Source organism: Botryllus schlosseri, chromosome 15, assembly GCF_051294905.1.
Source record: "Botryllus schlosseri isolate E-star chromosome 15, Bs_hap1, whole genome shotgun sequence".
NCBI classification, from domain to species: Eukaryota; Metazoa; Chordata; class Ascidiacea; order Stolidobranchia; family Styelidae; genus Botryllus; species Botryllus schlosseri.
The window spans coordinates 4389787-4396198 of NC_137250.1; the positions used below are offsets into that span (position 1 = coordinate 4389787).

The window sequence follows — 6412 nt, forward strand, 5'->3', positions numbered from 1 at the left end:
CGAACATTTTTTGAGACGACCTCAGTTTCGCCCCCCCCTTCAGATGCTTTCACGACCCAACGGGGCGCGCGCCCCAGTTTGAGAAACACTGCATTCAAAAATGAGTAATCAAACGAAACAAAAACGGTGCAATAATAGTGCTAAGTATTTAAATTAATTTGTAACAATACCGTGTCAGTAGTACTTGCGTTTATGATGAAAGACGTCGCGGGCCGCATGCGGCCCGCGGGCCGTGGGTTGAGAACCCCTGATCTATTCAATAGGGTCCATCAAACCACTAGGTGTCGCCAGACTTTAGGTGGTAACCGCCTTTGTTACGTATGCGGTTGCAGTATTCAGAAACCTCTAGGTTACCTTCTCGATTGTGTAAGGGTATTTTATATGGAAAAAATGGCTACAACATATTCTAAGGGGACCGTGAACTCGCTATAAAATGAACTAGAACTTCGGAAGGCTTCTACGGAAGGAAATAAGGCCGATTTGATACCAAGATGAGGATGTGAAATTGTCAACTAAATGTCGGCTACCAGCTCAGCACCAGAAGTTTTCGAAGTTTTAGTTCATATTATAGCGAGCTCACGGTCCACGTAGAACAGTGGTCGGGAACCTATGGCTCGCGAGCCATATATGGCTCTTTTGGGTATAAGATATGGCTTTTTGCCCAATATTTATTTTTGTACTGAATTGATCAATATCACAGCGACTTGTTGGTAAATTTTCATCACGGCCAAAATAACTATTCTCGGGGCAGTATAAACATGTCTTTGAAAGGTGAAGACAATGTCGTCTTCAGGTTTAGGGGCTCAGACCCCCTCTCTTCAAAATCATCAAATTTAAGTTACTGTCACGCCAGCGGCCAATATCACTCGCAAAATCCATGCGCCAGTATTGTTTGTAATATACTGGAGCCGAATCCTGGCACCTGTTAATTGACACGCTAATGATTAGTTCTCTGATTGCGCCGTTTATTTAGTTGCCCGACATAACGACTACTCGTGCTGTTAAGATGTCTCTTCTGTAATAAACGTTTATCGTGTGGCGACATCCTTTCGTGGTGCAACAGGGAGTACAGGCTCTGTATCCTGGCGCGGTGGCAGCGATGGGATTCGAACCCACGCCATCGAACTGACTACTGACCCAAACCTCCTGACGATGTATCCGAATCGAAATCATGAATTGTGCGATACGTTGAGTCGAAGAGCACAGCAGATATGGCGCCGCCCATTTCAAAACGCAGTTTTGCAATACACATTGTCTTCCTGATCTACGGCGCGAAATGAGCTGTTGTGGATGTGAGATTCACAATTACAAACTCGAATTACAAACAACGCCATAGCTATCCACGTCCCGCTTTCTCCACGTTCTGTGTAGTATAAAATTTTTGCGTGTAGCGCAACGTTATGTTACCACCGAATACTTTGAGAATGGAGAAGTCTATAAATATTTAGGGCGGAGAAAATAAAGTTGGATTAGCAATAAAAGTCGATTATCGCGTCCGTCAGGATTTATCAACCCAGGATTGAGGAAACCGGTTGATCGCAGCGCATAAAGTTAGTGTTAATCTCTTGATTTATCAAACTGGGACAACCTATACCCAGGTAGCACGCCTACTTGGGTACCACAAGGTATCAAGGTGAGATGAATTGTGGTAACCAGCTGGGGAAACCAAGCGGGAACCGTACATTTTTGGCCCCATATTACAGAGGTATTTTCTGGGGAACCATGTGGGTAACCCACTTAGCTGGCAGCAAAGACAATATTACGACCCCGGTCCTTGTAGCAGTGGCAGTAGCAGTGTAAGTGGGCCGAGGAGTCGACGTAGAGATGTGCTAGGCGATGTTAGGCAATCCCTACACTTTAGTTAACTTAACATTGTATACTGTACAGTACGTACCTGGAACCTGCTACCTCCAATCACGCAAACCAATATATACGGTAATCTGAGTATATAATAACCATTACGGTGGGTGAGTGAGGCCGTCATCACTGTTTAAGTGTAATCGTTGAGTTATATTTTCAACTGAACAAGACACACACAATGTACAATACGATAAGATAGAAAGCGGTGTAATGAACAGATAGGAGGATGCTGACCGACGCGCAGTTGCCGTCTTTTAGACTGACATCTACCTCGGCTTAGAGTGCCCGCCGTCACAGTTACTCTCGATGTTGATCATTTTCGAGGCCAGGGCCCTTGCTAGCGATTTCCATAACTTGTGTGTGAGTGCATTCTTTCGTCGAGTCATTCTCGGGTCTCATGTCGCAAGAAGAGGAGCCCGGACAAACCTCCGACGGGAGTCGAACCGAGGCCGCCCGATTCTTAGGCGCTTATCGTCACCAGTACCCGAATTCAATTCATATGGAGGTGGTATTCAATTTTGAAATGTCCCAGCGACCAGCATCGCAAATGAATAAATTGGAAACCGATTATAATATGACTTTACTATATAGATGAACAAACCTTGCTGTAGGAAAATATAAAAGAAGCATCTATTTCGGAAAACTACTCGGTCACATGTGGGAGCCGTATGAAAAGTCGACCATTCTTCATTGACGAAAATAACAAGTTCCAATTATTTGATCACAGAAATCTTACGAGTAAGATTAATCCTGAGATAAAAATAATAGATACAGATAAGGGATAAAGGTAATGGGATCTACGCAAGAAAATTATAACGCACGCTGTGAGGAATTGAGTACTCTAGCAACGGAAATTTAAGTTCACATCAGTGTGACAAACGGTCAATTTTAAATAGTTCAAATCACATTGAGGAGGTAAAGCATGGTAGGGGTTTTAATGTTCGAGGTTCGAGCAACCAACAGGGATAGCATAATAGCTAGAAAACTTTACTACATACGGAACCACCTTTATTATTCGATGAAATAAACCAAATAACATTGATGGAAAATAAGGTTGGTTCCTGTGTGGGTGATATATGGGAAATCTGAGCTCCTCTATAAGTGGGTTTCTCATGTTTCAAGATGATTTGATATCAAAAACTCAACAAGTAAACCTTCCCCGTGTTCAAATTGATAGGTACAATTAGAAGAGACTTATTGCAATCTACCTGGGATTGGTATGGTATGACCACGCATCTTCATGGATGGAAATCCCGCTTGGTTTCGATGTGGGTTACATGTTACTAACCCATTCCGATCATCCATCCCACCTAACCACTTAAATTCCACCTGGATACCAAGTGGGCGTGCTAGCTGGGTATATAACTTGTTATCTATAAAAACTGCGTACCATTCCTACGCACAAATATTTCCGATAATGACCATGCCAATGGTCTCCTAGGTAATAGCTTTACTAATTATGTACCCGCCATTGCAGAGCGATACCAATATTCTATAATCCATTTCTTAGCTGTACCGAACGAATTGGGCACGACCTTCATTTCGCGATGATGATAATTCGACATATTACAGTGGCAGTGTCGCTATCAGCAGGCTGCTGTTTCATTCCACAAATTGACAACTGATGGCCTTTAACACGTTTTCGCATTATGATGCAACAGATAACGCCACTTGATTGAAAACTCGGGACACCTCGACTAACCATTGGGCGTAACCTTTCCAACTTGATGAGTCGCGATTAGCAGCATTTAATCACACGATTAGCAATATTCCGGGTCAGCTAACTTTATTATTTCCGCCTGAGATGCGTCCCGATTAGCAGTTTTTATTCACATGATTAGCATTTCTCCCGGATCAGCTGACTTTATTATCTCCGCCCTTGGATTTTCGGAATCAGTGAGACAGTCACATTCGATTATTATCAGTTATAATAAATTCTAATATACTTATACAAGGAATTGCGTTATCCTCGGTGGAGGCTTGGCCCGTCTGCGTCCTACCTGTCGTTTCGAGCTTCATTTTCGAACAATAAATACCATTTTTTACAGAGAAGCTGTGGCGCGCACGAGGAATCCCATGTATTGAGTTCGAATTAGTGGTACAATGACGTCTCGAATTTCCAATTGCGACGTAACAGTTGATTGACATGTATGGCTCTTTGGGAGTTGAGATGGAAAAAATAGGGCCAATATGGCTCTTCGGGAAAAAAAGGTTCCCGACCACTGACGTAGAATATGTTGTAGCCATTATTTCCATACAAAATACCCTTACACATTCGAGAAAGTAACCTACAGGTTTCTGATAACGGCAACCGCGTACGTAACAACGGCGGTTACCACCTAAAGTCTGGCGACACCTAGTGGTTTGATGGACCCTATTAATTACTAGGCTTGTCAAAATTTTGGAAAATCTTTCAAACACACCGTGATTGTGTCTTATTCTATAGATTATTGATAAAAAACAACAATGAGCCTGAAAGAAGCTCACAGGAAAGCCGTTAAGATTTCACTCACAGCGTTTGAAAGTGGCTGCCGGAGAGTAGGCGTTCCACAGACCATAGAATGGCGAGAAGACTAGTAATCACATAACCACGGCTCTTGATTGGCTATTCGGCTATGCTTCAATGATCATGATAGCAGCAGCTTGCTGGTTAGGTGTTCAAAGAGTCTGCTACCGGCGGGGATTCTGAAAGCGCATTGTTGGTAGGTTGACAGATGATGATTTAAGATTAATTCAGGACATGTTGAGGCACGAAAGATGAACAAACAACAGCTGCTTCACAAAAACTTTTACAGCGTGACTGGTGACTGCTTTATTGTGAAGGAAACGGCTGTAGCCTACATGCCGTGTTTTCATATAGGCAAAGCAAAGTCGCTTATGCAAGTGGTGAGTGAACGAGTTCCCCGTTTCAGACAGAATCCATCATCAGTGAATACAAATATAAAGCTTGACTATGACACCATACCTTGTGTGATCTTATTGGACCTAAGTTGTAGTATATAGTTGTAGTTTCGAATGCTCTTGGGATCAACTGAATCAGCGCGTTATGCTTGGCAGTTATACTTACAAGTGTTGTCAAAGTCCTTTATCATAACGCAGAAAATAGGTGTAAAGTAAGCAAAGACTGTGCTGGATATGGTATCCAAACTATGCTCGATACTATGCAGCATAGTATGGGCTTTTCTTTACACCACTTTGCTGCAGAATCAATAAGGGCTTTGACATACCGTATCAAGCATCGCCTGGGCGTACATTTACACCTCTTTTCTGCGTTATCATTAAGGACATTGACAACACTGCCAGGTGAATTCAATTTGCTGTAAGCATCTGATAAGGGCCAAGCATAACACGCTGATTTAGTCGATCCCTAGAGCATTCAAAACGTCCACTATATACTACAGCTTGAGCTCAATAAAATTACACAAAGTATAATGTCATTGTTAAGCTTTATATTTGTATTCACTGATGATGGATCCGTTCTGAAACGGGGAATTCGTTCACCAATTGCATAAACGCCTTTGCTTCCCCTCTATGAAAACACCGCATGTAGGCTACAGCCGTTTCCTTCACAATAAAGCAGTCATGCTGTGAAAGTTTTTTTTTTAAACAGCTGGTGTTTGTTCATCATGTATTTCGTACCTCAACAAGTCCTGAATTAATCTTAAATTATCATCTGCCAACCTACCAACTATGCGCTTTCAGAATCCCCGCCGGTGGCAGACTCCTTGAATACTTAATCAGCAAGCTGTTACTGTCGTCATCATTGAAGCAGGGTTGTAACCAAGTCACAAGACTCCGAGTCACAAGTCAATCTCACTTTTATAGTTTTGACTCGAGTCAAGTCAAGTCATTTTCAATATACCATCGAGTCAAGTCCCAGTCCAAGTCTGCGAGCAGAGGATCGAGTCCGAGTCATGGTATTATGACTCGAGTCGAGTCCAAGTCATTGTGTTGACTGACCAGTTTCCAGTTGAAGTCTTGCTAAATGCACTTTTAATAACTCTGTTTGGTGATATAGAATGGTTCGCATTGATAATATACTAATTTTCCTCATTTTCAGCAGTTTCTGATCGCATTTTCAAGTACAAGTACCAATAGGCGAAATATCAACAGTGCGGTTTACTATTCTTCGAAATTACAATGAAATGTCGGTCTTGGCCGTCTGAGTCTCGAGTCATATGACTTGGTTCGAGTCATGCGCAATGACTCGAGTCCAAGTCGAGTCAATACACATATTGACTCGAGTCGAGTCGAGTTTTTTCCGTATTTTGAGAAAATGACTCGAGTCAAGTCGAGTCATCATAAAATCGTGACTCGAGTCGGACTCGAGTCGAGTCAGGACTCGAGTCATTACAACCCTGCATTGAAGCATAGCCGAATAGCCAATCAGGAGCCGTGGTTATGTGATTACTAGTCTCCTCGGCGTTCTATGGTCGGTGGCACGCCCATTCTTGGGCAACTACTTTCAATCGCTTTCAGTGAAATCTTAACGGCTTTCCTGTGACCTTTTTTCAGGCTCATTGTTGTTTTCTGTCAATAATCTACAGAATGA

General features: G+C 42.6%; 1 long non-coding RNA gene across 1 annotated transcript in view; it reads right to left on the reverse strand.

Moving 5' to 3' along the window:
* Positions 1–6412, reverse strand: part of LOC145457955 (uncharacterized) — a 186368-nt gene that overhangs the window by 1587 nt on the left and 178369 nt on the right. The window lies entirely within an intron of this gene.